Source organism: Protopterus annectens, chromosome 4.part1 (assembly GCF_019279795.1).
Source record: "Protopterus annectens isolate FY-2018-M chromosome 4.part1, PAN1.0, whole genome shotgun sequence".
In the NCBI taxonomy this organism is placed as follows: Eukaryota; Metazoa; Chordata; order Ceratodontiformes; family Protopteridae; genus Protopterus; species Protopterus annectens.
Genome location: NC_056734.1, coordinates 21,932,897 through 21,959,405, shown reverse-complemented (window position 1 = coordinate 21,959,405; position 26,509 = coordinate 21,932,897).

Genomic DNA, 26,509 nt, shown 5'->3' with positions numbered 1-26,509 from the left:
TGACTATAGCAGATTCAATGCATTTAAAATCAGCAAAAAAAATTATTAATAAACACTATCCACTAATTGATAAACATTAGTGCAGCATCATAAAGTGATTCTATCTACTCTGCATTATAAAATATACTGAAAATAACAGTTCTTTTAAATTATCAAGTAAAATTAGAAATTTGGTCAGCCATTACAAAGAAGGGTAATCTCATAAAACTCTCGACCATACGAATTCATCCCATGGCATGACATGGAAATCACATAAAATATTCATTGGACTTGACCAAATAAGTATTTACAAATTTGCCAGATCTGGATGATATGTACAATTCTATATTTGACCCACTTTGATAAAAATGTTGCAGTAGAAAGATGTGTCATTTTGAATCTGATGTTAATGCTGAAGCAGTAGATGAATTCTAGATGCCAGGTCTTTCTGCTATAATATTGTTGGGTAAGTCAGCCAAACTTTTCAGATTATATCCATGCCACAAGATTGCTGTTTAACAGTTAAAAGAGCATAGAAAGCAACCCTTATACTTAACATACAGAATCCTTAGTGAATATCCATAGGGGGCATGCTTTGTACTCTGTCTACAGTATAAAATATAAGAGTCTTGGAAGGATAACATACATCTTTAAAAATTTCTTCAACTGCCTCATCTAATTTATTGTATGAGTTGTCCTCCCCAAAATTCTCATTATGAGATTTTCTTTCCTAGATTTGCGTTCTAATGAAATTAGAGCCTTTTCTGAGTGTAATTTAGACCCTATTTATTATAAAACATTTTGTTGTGACTGCCTTCAATATTTGAGGCCTTGTTTGTATTTTTATGTCAGCAATGCATGTTTGCAGAAGTACACAGTGGTGCTAGGTCCTTTTTATAGGATCCTAATATCTGTGGTAAGTACATGTGAAGTTATATGGGAATTTCCTAACTCAATAGTACTATCCTGAAGTGTATCTGAGGTTTGACGTTTAATCTTACAAACGCTTTTGACAGTAGTTATTAAATTACTTTCCCTTCCATGTGTATACTTAGCTTGCAGTCTTTTTTGTAGTTGATCTGATTTGATTTCCTTTTATTTTTCATCTGGTAAAAAATGGCTCTATAGGACAACTGAGATGTCTACTCTTCTGTAACTTGTTGATTTTATTAACACACTTATTCTTAGCTATCATATAGAGTGTTCACTCAGAATATTATCAAAAACAAATAACATCCCAATTATGAAACCATGCACTACCCAGATGGAATTGTCTTTGCAATGTTTGGCAAATATACCATAAGTGTAGAAAGTCACCTACTATGGTTATCATTTACTGGGTCTGCTATCTTGCATTCATTGTACCAAACAACTCAGTGACCAACTTTTTAAGCAGTGTAGCCTTTTATTATCACAAAAACTTTTAACATCACCACATACCAGTTGGAAATAAAATTTATGCTTGTCTAATACGATGATTTCAAACTACTGCCTGGTATGCTTTGTAGAGTGGAAAAATATGCAGTCACAGTCACCTATTCTAAAGTTATATATGCATATGGCCATTGACAAAACACCTTATTAAAAATGATATAACATCAATCTCCTAGCAGTGATAACTTCTATGGGATAGGTTAAAAAACAATTTTGTAACATTGTCCTACCTCAGATGTAACAGCTACAAAAGTGGGAGTTATTCATAAAGAAGCCTTGAAGTACTGAATACTGATAGAAGTGCTCAAATGTCCATAGTTTATAAATAATCTGTCCCCAGTTTCATGAACCAGAATCAGGATACAGCCAGAAATATGCAGGAGTTCTACTATGTAGCACACTACCCTGAAGTACCGGGTGCCACAGATTGCACACATATAGAAATGAAGGAACCACCCGAGGAACAGGAAAGGCTCTACATAAATACATATAAATATTTAAATATGTGTTCACATTTGTGATTGGATTGTTTGACCATGTGATTTTCACTACTGATTATTTAAACCAATTGTTTTATTGTGTTTGTATTTTCTGAAGAAGTTCACAGTAATTAAAAGTGGACGAAACGCGTAATACTGACTTTTATTCCTGACTGTCTTCATCCTGTTTCATTTTCGGCATTGTTTGAGTTTTATCAAGTTTTTTGTTCTTCAATTGTCAACATTACAGGTTTAATAGTCACAGCATTTAGTCCCGGTTACAAATCTGCTCCTAGTTTAATTAGCCAACTGTATTCAGCATTTTCTAACATAGTGTTTAAATTACCTCCTCTAATCTGCCATTTAAATGACTTGAATGACTCTGAACCTAAATACACGCCCAGAATCAGTTTCAAGTATATGCTTGTATAGTACATTTGTGCCAATACCCCTATGTATATTGGATTTATGTTCAATAATGTGCTCTTTCAATTTCCTACTGCACGTCCCCACATAAAAACTAAAGCATTTTACACAAATTGCCAAATAGACAATATTTGCAGTAATACATGGAGCATAACAAGAAAAGTTATATATAAATGTAGTTACCGGATGAATAAATCTGTCACTATCAAAATAACTATGTCATTACAACAACTACAATTAAAGCAAGGAAAAGTTTCATATTTACTAAGACTAGTACTTTCAACAGTATTAGAAATAAAGTCCTTATAGCCTCTTTTTGAGGCTTTTACAATTCTTATATGAGAATTTTGGTTTATCACCTATAAGCTGTCTCAAACCAGGCAGTGTTTTAAGTATAGTCCAATATTTGGCTATTATCTTCTTTACCTCCCCTGTTCTTAAGTTATACGTGGTGACATATCTAATAATGTCACTTTGCCTATTTACAAATAATTGTTGACAATCATTTTCTTAAAAAAAATGGTTTAGCTGTTGTATCATGCTTACTAAGTACCTCACTTATAATATTCTCCATTTCCATAATGTTAATAATGTTATGCCCTTTATCACAAAATTCATCAAACATAAACTGCATTTGTTCCTTGCACTTCAGTTCATTTGTATTTAACCTGTTTGCTCTAATAAATTGGCCTCTCATAATACCATTAAAGACATGCAGTGCATGCATGCTAGTCTTATGTACATACTGAATTTTGTGGACATCTTTTCTATATATACTTCTATTCAATAAGCCATTATGCTTATCAATTTTAACATCTAAAAATATTATATTTTCTGCTGAATATGACAACTTAAATCTAAGAAAGGGAGTGGTAGTCTTTAAATAATCCACATATGAAATAAGACTTTGCTCATCACCTTTCCAAATTAAGAAGCAATTATCAACAAAACGTTTAAACATCAAAACATTATTATTCAACTCATTTACATTACTAAACATGTTCACACTCCCATTGATTTAAAACTAAATTAGCATAGGTATTAGCCATTGGTGTATCCATGGCTACCCCAGCAGTTTGTAAATATGGCTGTCCATCAGAAAGAAATACATTATTATTAAGCACTACCTCCAATAGCTGACATAATGTCTCTGTCTCACATGCCTGCATGTCCTTGGTATTGCATAAAAACTCAAGTATAGCTTGAACCTCATAATCATTCAGTATTACAGTAAATAGTAAGTTAACATCTAGTGTAACCAAAAAATATTCAGTATTAGGGCCGGTGTTATAACACTGATACAGTTTCAATAAAAAATCACCAGTATCTTTAATATAACTTTGACAAGAAGGTAAAAACTTACACAATGCTTTCTGTAAGTATATAGATTTGGTTCAGTAACCCACCCTCTCCCTGATACAATAGGTCTCATTGGGTGGGGGTTATATATTTATGAATCTTTGGCAAACCATACAGTTGTGGAATAATGGGGCATGGGACCGTAAAAAAGTTAAAAAGCTCAAAACTTATACCACTATCCAACTGCATCTCATAAATTAACATGTCAATATTTATTATTAGCTTTTTCACATCAAAAAACTTAATCCTTTTAAAAGCATTTTCATCAGATAAAAATTGTACCATAGATGTATTATAACTGCCCCGGTCCATGATGACAATAGCACTCCCTTTATTGGCTTCTTTGATAACAATGTTATGCTCAGCCTGAAGTTCTTTAAGGGCTGCATTCTCCTGCATAGTTAAATTATACCTTTTGTTTCTATTTTTGACATTGTATAGTTCTCTAAGCTCTAGTTCAACCATATTGTAGAATGCAGGAATAACAGGGTGACTATTAGGAACAAATACAGTAGATTTCTTACATGCAGACATTTCATTACTGCATACATCTTTAAAAAATTAAGATTTCTAACAAACAGCTTTAAGTCTGTAATTGCTTCAGCAATACTGTCCACCGAAGCAGGTATAAACTTCAAACCCTTATTCAATAAAGTAATGTTTGTGACAGACAGCATGTATGTAGATAAATTCAAAATACCTCCTAGCCCAACTGCTTCTGTCAAGCTGGCTTACTGCAGAACGAGGGACTGCTGAATTTCCTCTTGACACCGTTCTTCACTTCCTTTTGCTGCAGTCGGACTCTTGACTGCTCATGTGGTTGAACGTCTATCTTTTCTGGTAAATTTCTGCGTTTAAGAAATCTACTGTTGTCCCGGTCCACTTTAATAAACATATCACACCGAATGACATTTGACGACCTTTATTAAACTTTCATAACTTTGATTACCAATTTTATTTACAACTGGATATAGTATAGTTGATTCTAAACAGCATAAACATCCTTGTAATGTTAATCAGGACAGCGTACCTGCTCATCCTGCCCGGTAAGCAGCATCCATACCTTTGCTCACTTACTTTACTTATAAACCTCCTTGTAATGTTAATCAAGAAAGCATACCTGCTCATCCTGCCCAGTAAGCAGCGTCCATACCTTTGCTTGCTTACTTTACTTATGAAGCAGCGTCACTTCATAGACCATTCATCAAATTACCAACCAAATAAGCAGCATCCTTACCTCCGTCTGCTTACCTATTTAGCAAACTTCCTCCAGCTGCTCATATCCTTTCCACAAATTCTTGGAATAAACCTCCACACATTAGATGGGGAAACAAAGAGGGCGAGTCTGTCCCTCTTCTCCACCTACCCCAACTAACATAACCAAAATTGCCACCAAACCACCAACAAAACAGGGAGGGAGGGAGAGAGGGTAGAAAGCTCATGCCAAAATGTGATTACTTACCCAGCTATACTTGTCTAAACCCCTTAAACCCCTCCCCACCCTTATCTCATTTCCTCCCAATCATCTCTCCCTCCATTTAACCGATTCACCTCCCCCACCCACTTAACTCCCATTAATATATCAGCCTAACCTCTTCTGAAGATGTTCCAGGACAACTTGATTTGTTACCAAACCTCATTTGTCCCAGTCCACTTCCATTAAAACATCACATCGAATGACATTTGACGACCTTTATTAAACTTCCATAACTTTGATTACCAAGTTTATTTACAACTGGACATAGTATAGTTGATTCTAAACACAGCATAAACATCTTTGTAATGTTAATCAGGACAGCGTACCTGCTCATCCTGCCCGGTAAGCAGCCTCCATACCTTTGCTTGCTTAATTTACTTATAAACCTCCTTGTAATGTGAATCAAGACAGCATACCTGCTCATCCTGCCCATTAAGCAGAGTCCATACCTTTGTTCGCTTACTGTACTTATGAAGCAGCGTCACTTCATAGACCATTCATCAAATTACAAACCAAATAAGCAGCATCCTTACCTCTGTTTGCTTACCTATTTGCAAACTTCCTCCAGCTGCTCATTTCCTTTCCACAAATCTTTGGAATAAACCTCCACACACCGGAGGGGGAACAGAAGAGGGCAAGCCTGTCCATCTTCTCCACCAACCATCCTGTCCAGGCTGCTCCCCCGCCCTCCAACTCAAATTCTTCAACCCACTACTTCCCATAAAGGGAAGAATCAAACCAAACATCATTCAGTGTACCATCATCTGTAAAGCACCTTAGAATCCTGTCACTAACCCACCATGTCATACCAGCACTGAAACACACCCTAATGAAACTAAATAAAGTAGCCCATGTAGGCAAGCTACTTACACCACCATACAAAGCCTTTACTAGTCTGAAATGCCTACTGGACCCATTCACACTAGGTCAGTGACTAGCCCTCACCTTCCAAAATGTGGTAAAATAATCCAACCTTACCTCCTGTAAAACTGTCACTCAAAGCCAATTCCTCCTATACACAAAGCACTACCGAACTCACCATCCTGATCCACTTATTCAATGCAACCTGTTAATCCCGACTAAGACAACACCCCTTTTACCAAAACCTCTCCTATAACTGTCCCCTTAAACCTGCCACAATCATGTAATCCTAACCATCATCTTACCTCCCTCAGCTCACCTAATATCTCCTTCAACAGTAACCTAACTTGGTATGCTACCATAGTAATCTGCCCACCAAATCCATTCAAGCAAAAAACGCCCCAACTATTAACAAGACAGTGTGAAATTCACCCTGATGCTTCCACAGCAATGAACAAATCAAACCCCTATACAGCTGCTCTGCTGGAAATCCATAACCTCATTCCTAATGCTCCATCAGCCGATACATTCCTCGGCAGCCTCCCTCACCTGTCGAGTCCAAATTCCTTTAGACCACCAAAAATGCCAGCTCAGCAAGTCCCCATCTTTGACCTCAGTGTGATCTGTAAAAGAAAAACTGTAAATCTTCTACACCTGCAAAGAACATTTCTTAATGACATGCACCCCTAAGAGCATAGCTCTTTCATCAACTGTATGAAATGCATGCATTACTGAATGCCAAACCCCTTGACTTAAGATATCTTAGCAATTTATTTTTTATTACCACCCATATTCATGATAAGACTGATACACATACAAAAATACCAAGTTCATTGCATCAAAGGGCCTATTCTGGTATCCCCTAACCATCTTATGAGGTTTCTCAACCAAGCTGTTAACTGTTAAATGAATTACCTGTAACATCATCATGCCCACTGCAGGAACCCAAACTCTTCCCTATGGCCAATGGCTGTTGCTCTCTTTACTATCGAATGCAAATGCCCGAAAAACAGGGACAACTTAGCAACCTTGATCTAACATACTGAAACTGTTAATAGAACAGATTGTACAAGCAATTAACCTTGACATCAGAAACTCAAGTGTCTGTCCTTCTCTGGCTAGCAATGTAACTCCTCAACCAAAACTCAACAGCTTTGAAATCCACTTACCTCAGCCAGTAACTGTTGCCCACTTTTGCTCCCCATGTGTAACGTTCTCACTCGCCACTACTTCCATCATCTGAGAACTCATAGTGTAGCACCACAACTGGTACTCATCATCCACCATCTGCAAAGAAAAGGACCAAAGTAAATCCTCTAAAATGTAAAGAGAAGGCTTCACCTTATATCCACCTATTCCAAATTATAGCAGTAGCATTCTAAAACCCCCATTTCAGTCTGCAACTGTTGCCCACTCGTACTCCCCATGTGTAACCTCCTCGCTCACCACTGCTTCCATCCTCTGTGAACTCACTGTGTAGTGCCACAACTGGTACTCATCACACCACCATCTACAAAGAAAAGGACAAAAGTAACTCCTCTAAAATGTACCAAGAAGGCTCCACCTTATACCCAACTATTCCAATTATCGCAGCAGTATTCCAAAACCCCCACCTGCAAGAAAGAAAAAACATGTAAATCTAAAATACATAACACTTATTTCAAGACATCTTCAAAACAACTTATCCTGCTAGCCCGGGAAGGAGTGTACCACCGCCACACACATTTATAACAAAGCAGCCATAACTGAAGCTATGCTTTCAATGAACCTACCAAACACCCGCTATAAATTTAACTACCAATCGAGTATGTTACAACTAAACCCCACACCTGAAGGGACCTATCAATATCCACAACCAGGGTAACCTTGCGATTCGATACCACATCACTTAGCGCCCTGTTTAATTCAGACTAAATTATATTGTAATACCATCTGCCTAGCTCTTAACCTTCCATCTCCAAATGAAACACACTCACCAACATAATGTCAAACAAATGGTCAAAATGCAGCAAACATAATAGCTTACTGGCAGCTTACAAAATACAATTGAGTATTATTTTAAATATTCTTCTTACATGGAATGGTATGAAGCCTGCACTCAAATGACTGTCATTCTTTGGTAGTAAGCCACAGCCATGATTTGCTAGTAAGCCACAGTAACTTGGGTCTATATTAGAGCATTGAAGTTTCAAAACTTTGAATGTTCTAATATCGAACCCTATTCAGCGAAAGTTGAAAATATCGAAGCAACAGAAAACCAAATTTTTTCCTAGGGAAAGAATTCAGTTGTCCATTTCTGTTGCTTCGGTATTTTCAGCACTGTGGTGGAAAGTTACTGGTCGGGTTCAGGTAAGTGGGTGATTGAGTGTGGTTTGGTTAGTTAGGTTAGGGTACAGGTTAGGCATGTGTGCAATTGTGTGGATGTGAGGGTTAGGGCAGGTTAGGTGAATTAGGGTTAAGGTGCGTGTTAGGTATGTGTGCAATTGTATGGACATGAGGGTTAGGTGAGTTAGGGTTAGGGAGCAGGTCAGGTAAGTGTGCAATTGTGTGGATTTGAGGGTTAGGGTGGGGTAGGTGAGTTAGGTTTAGGGCGCGGGTGAGGCGAGTGTGCATTAGTGACAGACCTTAGGGTTAGGGTTTGGGTTAAGGTAAGTGGATAGTTAGTGGTGTGTGTGTATAGTTTAGTGTAAGGTTAGGTGTAAGATTTTAGGTGTATGTGTGTGGATTGCTGTTTGTTTGGTGTGCTTGTGTTGTGTGCATGTGTTTTGGAACAGCGAATATTTTCCCTAGGAAAAAATTTGCTGTTCTGTATGTTTGATGTTTCCAGCTTTTGCTGAATAGGGTTCGATATTAGAACATTCGAAGTTTTGAAACTTCGATGTTCTAATATAGACCCCAGTAACTTTCCCAACAAGAGACTCCCCCACTGACATCACCTCCCCTGAGTCACCTTTACAACAGTGACAAATGTAGTTTCAAATTTTGTGCTGTCTGCTTTCTAAATGGTGATTAGGCATCCGGCTAAAGCTATAAGTAAAGTGGGGGCAGGGAGAAGCCCCCAAAGTCCTTGCTCTAATGCCTGTCCTCACCTGCACACTCCTGCGTTTATATTTATATTTAAAATAGATATAAGTAGGGTCCAATTTCTCTTAGGGTAATAATAAAGCCAGAATAGACAAATTAAAATGAGGTCACCCAAACAAACATCAGCCAAACTATTCCTGTTTAATACACACACATGCACCCCTCCTGTACCCTAGCCATGCAGAACTGAAGACACTGTTAAAGATCACCATTTAAGGGCTTAAAGTGCTTTTGCTTTAGTGTGAATTTCTGGAGGATATCAAGTCTGAAACTCCAACATCTGTCATTATTTTATAACGTTGGTCATTACTGATTTGCCACTAATTTGCTAGAAAAACACAATTTTATGAAAAACAGACTAAATAGGAGACCAAAATCTGGACATTCTGCAAAATCTGTACAGCTGAGAGGTATATACCAACACCTCTTCCATCAACCCATCCTTCTATTAAAACACGTTTTAAATTTAAACCAACCTTTATACATTTAAAATAATTGAAATTAATTTACATGCAACACTAACTATTAAAGCATCCCTATCACTCACTCATTAAAACAGATTTATTAAATGTGCGCAACATATACAGTAAGGGTTACCAACCCGTCTTTTACCCAATTACCCCCTATGCTGTTTCCGAGAGCAACCATGCCTCACAGCCCATGAAACTTGGTACCACCTGGTACCCTAATCACAACAGCAGAGCAAAAGAGCACACAATCAGTCATGTTGTCGATATCTGTCTTCCTTTTCTGACTTCTGCCCTGTAGCAGTCACCGTCTGCACCAACTAAAGCTTTTTTTTTTTAATTTTTTTGGATACAAATTAAATATAGTAACACAGATAGAACAAAATGTGATAACACCAGACCCTTAATAGTAGGCATGCAAGAAAAGACATGTATAGCTACAAAGCAGCAGTTATATGCTATTACCATGTAACTGGTACAAAAGCCGTAAGGAGGAAACGTGCAGTCTACATTATCCACAGTTCATCAGTTCCTTCTGTTACCTCGACTAGTTAAGAGCCAGTGTTTCCATATGGTGAAACCTCCCCTACATCTACCCAAATTCCTGTCAGGAAGCTCTGCCAAAATGACGTGTATGCTAAGTCATCTATGCTGTCTTGCAGGTGAAGGAATCCCATTCATATTTAAAGCTACATTGCCACCACCAATCCACACATCAAGTAGCCACTACCCAAATTCATATCCATTCTTTTTTTTTTCTCCCTCTCCCTCTTCCTGGACTGCAAAAGGACAGACAAGCAAGACACTAAACAGCCAAGCATTGCCCCGAAGCCCAATACTACCATCCTATATCACTGCAATATTTTAACACAACAGACAGCAACATCAGAACGGAACAAATGTCCCAGTACCTCGCGGACCCCGCGGACCATCAAAAGATCTGCTGTGCAGGCCTACACCCCAATTCACTGCACATACGTGAGACCACCAACTGTTGGGATGACTGCTCCACCAAGCTGCCACAGCTCCTCTCCTTCCAAAGGCAACGAACACTCAGCCCTCCATCACTCCGGGCCCCAGCCCCAACAATCTCCACTCAACCAGAGCCCAAAAGAAAAAAAAATGAGTCATGAAGACCCAAACACCCATGCAAACCCAACATCTCTATGAAATCCGAAGAGCAGTGAAACATGCAGACCAAAATCCACGCAACAAACCAGCCACCTCCGCCAAACCCAAACAGCACCAGACTCTCTTTGTCTTTTTCCTTTTTTTTTTTTTTCATATATTTCTCCTCCTCCATTGACAGAAGAGAGAGACTGCCACATGCACCAAAAAATCAGATGCTCAACAAATGAACCCAGGCAGCAAGCGGTACCAGACAGACAGCGGAAATCCAGTGACCACAAAACACCGCCACCCGAGAGACCACCACCATCAATGAGACAAGAGGCAATCCTCAAGTACCAAATCCAAGTGAACACCAAGCCCACCATTCACTTCAGAAGCTCAAAATACTAAAATCTCGAATTTCAGTATCTCAAGCCCAAGAAGTGGAATCCACAAAACAACGAAAACTAAAAGCCGCAAAATTCAAAACCTCGAATACCAGAAGTTTTGAATTTTGCGGTTTTACTACACACACACACACACACACACACACACACACACACACACACACACACCATGAAAGGAGGGGGGCAAGCCCCCTGCATTCCCCCATGTGAGAGTCTGTGCCCACAACACCCCCCCACTTAAATATTCTCACTCCAAGGTCGCACTACATACAAGCGTACACAAAACACCACCACAAAAGCTACTTTCTCTTCGCACACACACATCACACAAGCAAAACACACTGACACACACCACAGCCCCTACCCAAACACTTTAACATGCACACAAACACACTTACCTGAATACATAACCATTGCGGAACTTTAGAAGCGTGAAATTCAAAACCTCCAGTATTCGAGGTTTTGAATTTTGCACTTCTAAACTTTTGCTATTATGTGGATTTGGCTTCTTGGGGTCAAAATACTGAAATTCAAGATTTCAGTATTTCAAGCTTCTGAACAGAACCTATATATATATATATATAAATATATATATATATATATATATATATAGATATATAGATATAGATATATTTATATATAATCCACACCATACATACCCACCTCTGTCATCAACCAACACTCAGAGACCCAGCCATTCTCCCAAAACACTCACAGGTCATCATGGGCATCAAAATGTGATTACTTACCCAGCTACACTTGTCTAAACCCCTTAAGCCCCTCCCCACCCTTATCTCATTTCCTCCCAATCATCCCTCCCACCATTTAACCTTTTCCCCCACCCACTTAACTCCCATTAATATATCACCCTAACACCTTCTGAAGATGTCCCAGGACAACTTGGTTTGTTACCAAACCTCATTTATAATAATAATATGTTAATTTATGAGATGCAGTTGGATAGTAATATAAGTTTTGAGCTTTTTAACTTTTTTATGGTTCCATGCCCCATTATTCCACAACTGTGTGGGTTGCCTAAGATTTATAAATCTATAATCCACCCCCCCCAATGAGACCAATTGTATAAGGGAGGAGGTGGGTTACTGAACCCCTATCTATTTATTTACAGAAAGCACTGTATAAGTTTTTAACTTCTTGTCAAAATTATATTAAAGATACTGGTGTTTTTTTATCGAAACTGTATCAATGGTATAACACCAACCCTAATGCTGAATAATTTTTGGTTACACTAGATATTAACACAGTATTTACTGTAACACTGAATGATTCTGGGGTTCAAGCTATATGTGAGTTTTTATGCAATACTAAGGACATGCAGGCATATGAGATAGAGACATTATGTCAGCTATTGGAGGTAGTGCTTAATTATAGTGTATTTCCTTTTAATGGAGAACCATATTTACAAACTGCTGTGGTAACCATGGGTACTGCCATGGCTAATACCTATGCTAATTTAGTTTTAAATCAATAGGTGTGTGAACACATATTTAGTAATGTAAATGAGTTGAATAATAATGTTTTGATGTTTAAACATTTTGTCGATGATTGCTTCTTAATTTGGAAAGGTGATGAGCAAAGTCTTATGCATATATGGATTTTTTAAACACTACCACTCCCTTTTTTAGATTTAAGTTGTTATATTCAGCAGAAAGTATAACATTTTTAGATGTTAAAATTGATAATCATAGTGGCTTATTGAATACAAGTATATATAGAAAAGATGTCCACAAAATCAGTGCATGTCTTTAATGGTATTATGAGAGGCCAATTTATTAGAGCAAACAGGTTAAATACAAATGAACTGAAGTGCAAGGAACAAATGCAGTTTATGTTTGATGAATTTTGTGATAAAGGGTATAACATTATTAACATTATGGAAATGGAGAATATTATAAGTGAGGTAATTGGTAAGTGTGATACTCTAGCTAAACCATTTTTTTCAAGAAAATAATAGTTAACAATTATTTGTAAATAGGCAAAGTGACATTATTAGATATGTCACGGAGGTAAAGAAGATAATAGCCAAATATTGGACTATACTTAAAACAATGCCTGGTTTGAGACAGCTTATAGGTGATAAACCAAAATTCTCAAAGCCTCAAAAAGAGGCTATAAGGACTTTATTTCTAATACTGTTGAAAGTACTAGTCTTAGCAAATATTCCCCTTTTCCTTGCTTTAATTGTAGTTGCTGTAATGACATAGTTATTTTGATAGTGATAGGTTTATTCATCCGGTAACTAAATTTATATATAACTTTTCTTGTTATGCTACATGTATTACTACAAATATTGCCTATTTGGCAACTTATATAAAATGCTCTAGTTTTTATGTGGGGAAGTGCAGTAGAAAATTGAAAGACCGTATTATTGAACATAAATCCAATATATGTAGGGGTATTGACACAAATGCACTATACAAACATATACGTGGAACTGATTCTGGACATGTATTTAGGTTCAGAGTCATTCAAGTTATTTTTAGGCAGATTAGAGGAGGAGATTTAAGCAATATGTTGGAAAATGCTGAATACAGTTGGATAATTAAACTAGGGCAGATTTGAAACCTGGACTAAATAATGCTGTGTCTATTAAGCCTGTTTTACTTAAAAAGCAAACGAAGTATTGTTAATGTATTATATGCCTTTAATGCGTTTGTCTTTCAAATACTGAACTTAATTTTATTGTCTGGCTGCTGTCATGTGTTTTATTTTAAATTCAGAAATGTTTAATTTATTATTAACACTGAGGAAGGATAGTACCCTAAAGATTTGTTGTGTGTTAATAAACGGTTTGGCATTTTTAGTCCATGTGCATATCTTTAATGTTTTACTTCTACATTTGGATTATACTGTGCCACATACTCTTTTGGTATCATATATCTGGCATGCCTCCCAACTGTATCAAATGATCGCTAGGGCAGAAATCCCATAGGGTCATTTAGTGAGAAATGCAGGTTATGTTCTGGAACCATAGCTGATGACACCCATCAGAAATACACACACACCTGCTAAAGAATGCTATAATGAGTCACATGCTCAAACCAGTAATATCATAGAGTGTGTGTTTGGGCTGATGATGTCATGGTTCTGGTGCCTAGATGCATCTGGTGGAGCCCTGCAGTACAATCCATGGACATGTACTGAAATATTCACAGTATGTGTCATGCAACACAACATCATCGAGAGAAAACAACTTCAACAGGATCAATGAGGGGAAAGGAACACACATCATACCACCAATACTAAAGTCAACACAGCCACATGAAGATGAGGAGTCAGAGGGGGAACAAGCAGCTGCTGTAGATCTGAGCAGATGTAAGTGTACTCAGTATGCACTCACACTGGCTAAGAGACAATGCATAGCACACTCACTCACCACCTAAGTGCCTAAAACCTTCCTTCTATTGCACATACATATACTAACACTGATGACAGGCAACTCTCACAATCTTCTCCTCCCCATGTATTGGCTGTGTACCACTTGCATTAGACAGAGTCAGCCCTCAACTAAAACTGTTTCAACTACTGCATTAACAAGGTAAGTATTGAACCTGGAGTGTATTGTGTAATAATATGAATGACTGACATATCCTTGCATTTTGTTACTTGGTAGTCTAAGCAAGTAAAAGGTGGGAGATTTGTACAGAAATTACCTTAACATGTGACAGCAGACATGTATTTGTCTTATATGTGTCCATTAAGTAGTAGGCCTCAGTCATCAAAGATTCATACAGTCATACCTCTCTAAAGTACTGATGGTCAGGGCCAGAGTCAAAATGGCTAAGTGAAGACAGCAACATTTTTAGAGCTCTGCATAACTATATTTAAATACAGAAAGTAATTTTTTTTAGAAAAATATTTTCATAACTTATTAATAATAGTTTTGACTTCATTATTTTCAACTTTGGTGGAAATATTCAAAAAATTCACTGCCATTATTATCTGGAGACTATTTCAACCAATGAAGATGAAAAGCTTTAAGCACTCTCACACTAAGACATACTTGTGGAAAGAATTACAACTAGTGACATCCACTCTGCAGGAATTATCTTTGAAAATGGATGGTTTCCAAGAGAACTTAGAAAATTTAAGAGAGAGCTGTCTTAAACAAACAGATGTTTTCAAATAACTGCTTCAACTACAACAAACTAAAATCTTGTACTTGGAAACTGCCTTAAATGAGATAAATGGAAGGCTAAAAGAAGAAGAATCCCAAACCGACTTTCTTCTCAAACATAATACATGGCTTCTTATGACTGATGACCTGGAAATCAGAGAAAAAAGATGTAACATCAGAATATTTGGTCTTCCAGAAAAAAACTGAAGGTGAGGATATAATTTCATTCCTAAACACTTGGATTCCTGAGATTTTAAATCTACAAGAGGAACTTTCTTATTGAAAGAGCCCACAGTGATATAGGCAAACCTTTATCATCATCTTCTTCTTTTCCACCAAAAGTCACTGTAAAAAATTCTTATATTATATTATATTGACAAAGAATTAGTACTTAAAACTCCTTAGAGAGAAACTCATTGAAGTATAAACAGAACTCAATTATATTTGACAATGATTACTTGACTAACTAATGAATATCAGAAGGAAAAGCCCCCCACCCCTTGTTAAGACTCTTAAACAAAATAATATTAAAGCTCAAATAATTTATCCAGCCAAAATTAAAATCCATCTGTCAAATGAAATTAAAACCATCAACAACCTTTCATCAAAAACAATATTATTTCCATTTGAGAAGACATGGACTGGTCACTTCTTCCCTGAAAAGAGCTTTGTGAAAAAAAAAAATCCTGGACTGATTTAAATTAAAAAAAAAAAAAAAAAAAGACAGAATCTACTCTTATGAATACCAGCAAAACTGTAAAAGTACCAACCTTTAAATGACTTTTGTTTAAGTTTCTTTAATGTTATAGCAACTCTTATCTGAATATATATCAATGATCAAAATCTAAAATTGGTAACAACTAGACAAATAACTAATGCTTTCTTTGTTTACTGTCTTTAGTGAATAATTTACAGGTTTATTCAAGTTTTACAAGCAACAAATACATCTCTAACACAATCTCTTATTAACTCTTACAGATAAATAGTTTCTTGATTTATATCTTAAATAATTGTTTCAAATAATTGTCTTCAGTTTATTTTGTTTAATTTCATTAAATGGTTAGTTCATGAAGCAGATTATAAGGGTTCATTGTGTTTATCGGCTTACTTCTCATGTTGGGGTTTTGACTATGTGCTTGGAAGTAGAGCAACTGATTTGTGTGATATGTTTGTGAAAATGCATGGTGACTTGCTCCATTTTGAGGTATTGGGAGAGGTGTATGAGTAATGTGTGGATCTGAGTTGTTCTTTTCTTTATTTGTACACTTGTTAAACACCTTAAACCTAAAGGGAGAAAAGTGCTCATTTTGTTTCGACCATTATAGTTAGAAGATATATCAGATAGGAAATCTCTGGACTTAGCCAATGACATTTCCCATGCTGCTTTTGGGATTGGATCTTCCTTTCACAGTTGTGGACTGTGCAGGATTTTTGTTTTGCGCTGCTCTCAATGGAATGCTATAAGTGTCTCTGTTATAGAGTTTCTTTTTGTGTCTATGTTATAGAGTTTCTTTTTGCGTCCCCATTATAGAGTTTCTTCTTGTGTTGAATGGACCAGGATTGCTATCTTTCTCATATAAGTGAGTGATTTTAATAGCGAAAGTTGACTGTGATTGTATAACCTTATCAATGATACATGTAAGAAGTAGGGGCTTACTATAGAATGATAGAATTTGCATTGGTAGAAGTTATACAAGTTAAATTAACTACGTTTATATGGAGTAGCCATAAGGAATTTAGACTTTAGGAAACCAACAGAAGTATTAGACATTTAAAATATAATACACATACACAATACAAAAGTAGTTGCTGTATTTAACTATTGATCTTATGCACGTCTGTATTAATTATCACAACAACTCTTTTCCCTGATTGTATTTTTCAACATGATCCCATATGCTTTATTGCCTTATTATAAACTATCTTAACTGATTAAGAGAGAGTTGGTAATAATAAAATTCCCAGTTCATTAAATTCAGTTACCTAAGCCAGCATATTAAACAATAAAAGAAAGACTATTTTGACTCTGACTTTCCAAAGTACATTATTTTGCATTTTTAGTAGTAAATGAAGTATTGATGTGGTAGCCCAGCTGGAGGTGTCATTCAAATAGTCGTTCATCATGTCAAACTCCCTATAACCTCTAGCTATAAGACCAGTTTATTCTTATCAGGATACTTGCTTATTCAACATTTTTTTTTTCTTGGGAACAAAGCAAAAACTTTGTAAAATTGTATTGCACTGAGATCTGTTCCTTATGGAATTGCTCTAGTCAATCATAAGCATTCTGAACTACTGTTTTGTATTATTAGCAATAGCCTTATACATATAGACCAGAACTTAATTGTATTACATTGGTGAATGTTTTTGAGAACTATTATACAGGAAGGAAATATGTGATGTAATACATGAGAGCATATTAAGCCAGTATGGGACAGCAGTCCAGAAATCAAGGTCCATTCATGAGTGCATTCTTTCCTATGGGTTGTGTATATACAAGAAATGAAAACAATGTCATTTTGTGATGAGTGTAATAAACTGTGGCTGTCTTTAATTTCAAACCTGGCTGCTAAGCAGGAATATGCCTCTATATAATGCAGTTTAAAAAATAGATTATTGTACAGTGGCATCTGTCAGATCATTTGCGGATGTTTCTAAATTCTTAAAATCTTATGCTTTTAGAGCTGTTAGTACATGATTCTTGTATTCTCTTCACATCCTTGAGGGACACAGGACTCATGACCAGAGAAGAAGGTCAATTATTATAATTTTGCAAAGAAAAAAGGCTCTTAATTGGGTCAATTATTAATTGAGATGGATTTTCTACTAGATTATTTCAAATGTCTTTCCTTTGATAATAAATGTGAACACATAGCAGATTGTAAGTTATCTAAAAATCAGTGGGAGGAAATACTAACATCAAGATATATATTCTAGGCTGGACCAGTTTAAATGATATACTGTTAGATGGGCACAACAGTGGCATAAAAACCCTATGAATCTTCAGATGCAAAGCAAGGGAAGATGAGCACACAGTTGGGAAAGTACATGTATCACTGTTGTAAAATAGTTTTACTTTGGATACTCCAAATACAATCTACATTTCTGTTTAGTGTAGTGGCCAAAAATAAATGAATATTGGGCTTAAACCTAATTAAATAAACTTAATATTAGCAGGATGATTTGGATTATACCCTAAACATTTTGTCTATTCTTATTAAATCTGTGGTTTTGGTAAATTATTGAGGTGATTGAGAGTTTGGACTTATTGGGTAAATGCAAACATTTGTTATTGGTATTAATTATCTTCAGAAGAGTGTATGATGGAACAATTTCTGCTTTCCTATAAGTTTTTCGGGTTTATTAGGACAGAGTATGAAGTTAATACCTATCTTGGGGCCTTTGTTTTCGCCATTCTGTGGGACTTTGACCTGACTTAGTGTTGGGAGTTTGAAGGTTATGATGAGGGGTATGATGAGGATCAATATATGATAGTAAGTTCCTGGGAAATGCATCTATAAATATATCTTTGTTCACCTGTTAAATATAAAGTAGAATTTCTTCAGTATTTATTTTTTATAATATATGCTATAATGATAAATGAACAGTACAACCGATATAGTTCATTAATAGATTTATAATATTGTCACAAGTTAACAAACATTATCATTAACAAAGCAAATAAGAAAACAGAGGGAAAAGGAAGGGAGAAAAGTTTATAGCTAAAAGAAAATGTGAATACAAGTTTCATTACACATAGGTTAAGACTTACTAGTAAAGTAAGTCCTTTCTAACAAGTTATTTGATAAATACAAATAGAAATCAAGCTACACTTAAATATGATTTTCTGATAATTATTTCTGGAGTACATTTTAGATTGTGCATTTTAGTAATTCAATTTTTTATTTGTCTTAATTACATCATTTTCCAAGGTTATCAATTTCATAGTTATACCTACACAACATCATTAATTTCTGTTGAATTTTGATAGATTATTGTCATCTTATAATTACCTTAATTACTTAATATAGTCTCCATTAGTTACTTCTTAATCAATAGAGCTCAACTTGGCATAGTTCATTAATTATGTTGGTTAGTCTGATGGATTATTTGTTAATCTATTTGACTAAGAATTTTGATAATTCCTGTCTAATATTAAAGTTCTATATTTATATTGTAATAAAGTTTCATTTATTATATTTATCATTGCTTTTCTCATTAAGCCTGAATTATTATTTCATATTTTATAATACAGAATAGTCTTATATTATTCATAATAATGTATTACTTATGTATTTTTATACTATTTTGTGGTGGGGATTTAGCAGTAATTACTGACAATGTTAAATATTTACTTTTATATACATACAGTATATATATATATATATATATATATATATATATATATATATATATATATATACATACACACACACACACACACACACACACACACACACACACACACACACACACACACACACACACACACACAGAAAGTGAGACTAAACTTTATTATCTTTAAGCATTAATGGTTTAAATAATACAAGGAAAAGATTCAACTTGTTAAGGTATCTTAATAATAACAAAACACAAGTGGTTTTCCTTCAAGAAACTCATTTCAAAACAACTAAAAATGATATTTGGAATCCTGGTAACTTCATAAATATTGGACACTCTTCCTATAAAACTAAGAGAAGAGGAGTTATGACACTTTGGAAGAAAAACACTGTTAATCCCCAAATAGTCTATAAATATGAGGATCAAAAAGGGATTTTCATCCTTATTATTTTAAAAATTAATAACAGAATATGGACTTTGGTCAATATCTATTGATTTTCTAGTATGGGGAACATATTGCAAAAAAAAAATCTCTCATAACTAATACTTATAAAATTTAATTTAATACTAGGGGGAGATTTCAACTGTATTCTGGAAAACTCTAACACTACTAATAAAAGAATATTAAGACTTACTCCCACAACAAAAATCCTTAAAAATAGATTGATTCCCTTAATTTACTTGGTACATTTAACATGTAGGACACTAAATATTTGCTCTTTTCTCATCAGGATCATAAAAATGGCACTCAAACAAGAATTGATAGAGTTTTTGTTTCCCATGATTTGAATACTGGAATTTTACATTTTATTCCATTTCCTATATCTGATCATGAATTGATCAGTAGTTCTGATTCCCTCTTAGTAATTCATTTTTTAAATAAACCCCTAAATTGATAAACTATTTATATGAAATTATCTACAATAAATCCCAAATTGGAAGTATTACTTCAAAATTATATAAAAACGTAATACAATATAAGACAAAAGCACAAGATAAATATTGGAATCATATTAGTATGGTCATATTTTTTGATGGTCCAATGAGAACAAATCTCAGATTTTATCTCCAGTCAAATTTACATCTTGGTTACAATACTGGAGTATATTTACCAGGAAATTTTTGCACAGATTGTTCCTAACTCCAAATATACAAGCTAAATTTTAGTAAAACCACAACATTTCTTGCTGGAGATGCAGGCAAGAATGTAAAGCTGATTAGTTTCACATGTTCTCTTTTAAAGCAATTTTGGTGCAATTTCAATGATTTTTTAAAAGCTTTGTTTTCTGACTCATTGTCATTATCAAAATCTTTAATTTTATTTAATGACAATGATGGCTTTGCTTTGAATAAGGATAACCTATCTTTACTTTGGACTATACATGCAGTTGCAAGGAAAAGTATAACTAGAAAATGGAAATTCACTGCTGCGCCACTTTTTATCCTTGATAAAAGAAACAGCTTATAAGGAAACCAAAGTTAAAGAACTCAGGATTTTTCCTAAACCTTTCATCAACAATTCTTTGAAAAAAGTGATATCTCTCATTGGCATTCTTCAGCTGGAGACTGACTCTCCATAATGGGAAACAGAAAATGTTTATTTCCTTTATTTATTCATCTAGGAATGTAATGTTCAAATTTATTTTAGACCTTTGTATATATTGTAAATTGCTTATTTTGATGAACTTATTTATACTAGTTATTATAATGCATTAATTAATTATCTTGTTAATAAAAATAAAAAAAATGAGTAAAAAAAGTGCTGATGGTCACTGCATGTCCTCAGTTTAGCACCATATATTTCTACTGGAAAATCATTAAAGATAAAAGTTAAAAAGTAATGATATACATTACAGTTTCATACTTTACAACCCTCACAAGATCATTCACAATAAAGCTGGGAAATGTTGATGCTATCAATTGTCAAACTTTGTAAGACCAATATAAGTCAAAGATACAATCACCAGTTCAACATCACAAATGCAGATATACTAAGTCAGCTATGCACTCTGAGCATCAGACACAAAGTTTATGTATCCCTGAATCCAAAAGATACAAAACAGGGATAAGGCACAGTTATCATCACTTGCACAGGTTGTTGTGTTGGGTGGTAGAAAGAATAGGCTGACACAACAGGTCGGTGAATGCATGTGAGTAAGAAAGAGAAGCAGGCAGACATTTGGATAAACCAAGAAGTAGCCAATGAGACAAAATGGGTTATAAGCTGCAGGGATGAAACATGTAACTGTTATGTGTGTGTGTGTCTGTAGGGGTCCTCCAGGTGAAACTGATGTGAGAGTGTCTGCATGAACATAACCAAGCTCTTTGCTAGCTCTACATCTTGGTATGTTGGACAGGTGTAAGCCATGTATGGTAGAGGTGGCAGCTCATCATTGTCATACCCAACCATGAAAACTGGCTCTGCCAGGAGTTGCACTGGCATATCCATGGCCACAGTCAGATGCACTGCTGCTAACTGAATATGATTGATATCTGCTGGATGAGTTCCCTTCATGAGGACACCCAGGATCATGACACCATGGTTTGCCACATCATGATGTGGACAGCTCAGCCACTGATGGAGCAGTAGATGTACTGCCACTATGGCAGTATGATCAGACATGGCCACATTGGCTAACAGCAGATGGTGTGGCTAAACTATGCCCATGAGGATGCCATTTCCTTCCCAGCACATATTCCATCACACACACCACTTGTTCCAATGTGTCATTCATCTGATCTATTGAATCAGCAACACAGTGGAGGCAGTTATGCATTTCAGTATTTGCCACATATACATCCCTAAACTTATCTCTAGAGCATGTAAGGGAATATGCCTGTGCCTCCATGATAGCCCTAAACATATGTTGAGTGGCACGGGAAGAGACACTTGGATCAAGTGGAGGATGGACAGCAGGCCTTCCCCAAGCACCCCTAACAACCCTCCTGTGTGGCACTTTGCCCACACTTTGGCTACAGACAGAGTCAACAGGTACTAAAGCTTCAGTAAACACACTTCTCTGATCAAATGCCTTGCCCTCCACCTGTCCACTGTCTGACGACTCACTGGAAGGGGTAGAGGTATGTCTAATGGCTGTGTCCAATGGAATTGCATGGCATGAGTGTACATCAACCTCAGTGTCAGATTCAGCCTCTACACTCCCCCAACTGTTCTTCTGTTTGGCCACCATCATCATCAGAGTATGCTGACTCACTGGCATCATGTGGTAGAAGTCCCACACTTCCACTGTCAGGATCATAAGCAACAAACACAAGAACAATTAATACCTAAACTACTATACTCCAATATATGCTAACAAAACAACAGTACTGCTACTATTAGACTGTATATCAGTACACACAGTCCTGATGTGAACATCATACAATAAAATATTTCTTTATTGCTCATCAGGACTGACATAAAAATGTCTGGCTTACCATCTGCAGATGAGGGTGTCTTTTGCAAGCTAGGTGATCCTGGAAGAAGTTAAGCAAAAGGTAAGGATGACATCATCACAATTAACAGTAACACAGGGGGTGATACTTTTACCCATTTATATGTCCATTAACTATATTTTCAACAAGAACTTGGATGACAACTCCAACCTAAGCTAATCAGACCGTGTTGTTAACAGCAGCAATCTTTAACTCCCCACCAAAAATAAATTCTTGTGAAACAGAAATAACATATTGATTCCATTTGTTTTACTATACAACAGTATTCAACAATTGAGATACAAAAGCCAAACAGGAAGCTCTTCAAGGAACATGCTTGCTGTCCCTGAAACTGTTGCACCAATTTCAAGTAAATGCTGTTCTGCACTTTCCTAGGAGCTATCTGAATCCCTGACAGTGGACAGGAACTCTTCATTTGGTGTTAGTGGTGGCTCAGTACCCATCTGACCATGGCCCACCACAGCTGCTCATCTCAGTGCAGATGTGATCATGTCAGTGACCCTGTTGACAATCTGCCATCCAATCTACATTCTGAGTAACATATCTTCCTGCAGGATGTCACCATGTTGCTAAAAAGCATCAACGACTTGATTTTCAGTGTCAGTGAAGGGTGGTCTTTAAGGAGTGAGATGCCTGGGTCACATAATTCTAGGTGTCCCGAAAGACAACAGAAAAATAATACACATAAGTATCACATAACTACAAAATAATTCTTCCCAGATAAAGCATAAACTGTAGCATCTCAGTATTACCCAGAGGAGAAACATAAAATGGTCTAGACATTTGAAATATGAACAACAGGCTGGATTCAAAAAAGGAGAGTAAGAATAGCAACATATCCTTGTTTGTGCCATAACAGAAATATGGCTTTGCTCTTCCCCCAAAAGAACAGGCAAATGACACATTTTGCTAACAAACAATCTTTGAAATGCTGAAAGTACTACCAAATGAACTGTCCCTGAAACATCTCTACAGATTTATCACTGAACATTCCATTTTAAGGTATTGCCAATCACATATACCTGTGAAATGCATTGACAAACATGCCTATGGCATCGGTACACATCTGACTAGTGCATACAGATAAAAGTGTAAAAGCTTTTGCTTCAGATTCTTCTTAATTATATTCCAACATATGCAGTATGTAGCTGACAAAATGCAAGCATACCTTCTCAAATTCAGCAATCTTCTGTGCAGATAGATCCCAAAGTAATAACCTCTGTTCTGTGTTCTCCACCTAAACAAGTCTCATCACCTTCAGTTTTCCTAGCTACTTGTTAGCTCAGTGAAGGTGCAGATGATGTGTGAACTGACTAGAATTGCTGAATCCCAAATATTTGGCTCCGTGGAGCAGATGCAAACACAGTGCAGGCACTCCCTCAATGTTTGTTTTTAATGGATTGTGAATGACTACTGATTGGGAGAAGGAAAACATAACAGCACTGCATGCTGCCCTAAATCCAGTGGGTGTGTCAGGTTAGACTTACAACGTGTTAGATGTAAGGTTTGAAATGTAAGTAAGCAGCACACAATTCACAGGTTCTGTTCCTTAACATCCAACCTCCCCTTCATTTGTTGTCAACAGCATATGATATTATTTTCATTTAGTATACTCACACATTTTAAGGCCAATGTTAAAGAATGGTGTACTGACTGCATGTCTCAGATTACTGGTCAGATAAGAGAAGAATGACCAACAAACACAGAGAGGTAAGACAGAGATGTATAATTGCAAGCAATAATCATAACTTGCGTGATCACTTAGTGTACTACATCCAAACATAATACATGTACAACTAACAGTTGTATGGTTTCATATTACTATAGACGATGTTGCTGTTGGTTGTATGCAGACTGATTTCAGGTCCTTGCTGCAAAGCTGTGTGGCAAACAGGGATACGGCACCCCTCTTGTGTTCTAAAGGGTGATTGGAGAGAGAGAGTTCAAATCCAGATCTATGTAGAAATATGTCATGAGAGCCAACATTTTCTAGTGTGTATGTCATAAATTGATTTTCTTGATATCAACTACTTGTCCCTTTTTCTTCTCTTTTTTTTTTGGAGGGGCAGTGTTTGCTTGATATGGTGCTTAGCACAATCATGGGAAATGGAGGAAATAAATGTCAGGTTTGGCTATGCTCATCTCATTTGTGCAAAATGCAGCAGTGCGCAAACCAGACAACTGGACCACACAGGAAGCAGACAGGAACCAGGCAGTCAAAAATAGAAACTAGATACATTCAATTAATTCTGTTGGGCACATTGCAAACATGCTAAGTGGATTCACTTGGAAGTTAACACAAAGACCTTAAGAATGATTAGCAAATTAGGAAATGTCATGTAACTAGCCCTGTGGCAGCAGGTGTAAGTGCAGGGCTGGAGTACAGATGGTTCTGGTTCTAGTACAGGGTGTGCAACCTTTTTTTATTTGTTTTACTGTTGTGTCAGTGCAATTTATAACAATGAACTGAAAAATAGACAAGTGTTATTTCAACATTCATGTGGCAGCAGGTGTAAGTGGAGGACTGCCATCTACATGGTCTTGGGTTCTAATACAGAATATTGTATACAATTTTACTGTTGTTCCACTTCCCATTATATTCACTTTCACTTATAACACTTTGCATAGTGGAGCTCTTACAAATTCTGTGTTTGAGGGATGAGAAACCATTATTGCGTTTTCAGATGTATGACTGAGGGTATACTGTCTACTGTAGTTCTATAAGTAAAATTCTTCTATCTGGACTTGCATTGGCTTCACATTTGCCTAAGACACATACATAACTGGATCTATATCCAATAACCTTGTCAGGTCACACACATACACACAGACATACTTGTGTAACCGCTCATACTGTTACCTGTATTTATGTATTCTTGCTGAGAATGTCTGAGCAGTGCTTCTTCTGTGGCAAAGATGGAAAATCACCACTAAGGAAAAATGTTTTGTCCTTTATGCCTATATGCCTATGTTTGAATCCCACAGTGTAAAAATAAATTTTCTCAGTGTATAATGGTAAAAACAAATGTGACAGGTCATTACATTTATGCCCTCCAGTGCATGTCTGCAAACCTAACTCACCTAACAGTTACCTTCCAATTTCCAATATATATAGTTCCAGGCAACATCATTAGACACCCCAGAAACTAAGGCAAAGTGTCAGATTGTTCTTCCAATTGCAATTATTTAATTCCTCAGTGCTTGGCACTGCTGTTCATCTCTTAACATCATGCAAGCACATTGCTCAGGTTTGTGTACTACTAGTAAATATGATAACTGGAAATGGAGGGAAAGCATCAGTCTTTTTGCTCTAGTTCTGCTGGTAGACATGGCTGGTGTTGGTGTTAGTGGGGTAGGTGCCAGGTTTAGGGCAGAGAGGTGAGGTGTCAAGGAGTCCAGGATATTTACTGGACTCCTGGTAAAGCACAGCAACCAAAGGCTTCTGCATAGGCACTATTCTGGTTACTAGTACAAGTGTGAGGTGTGGAAAA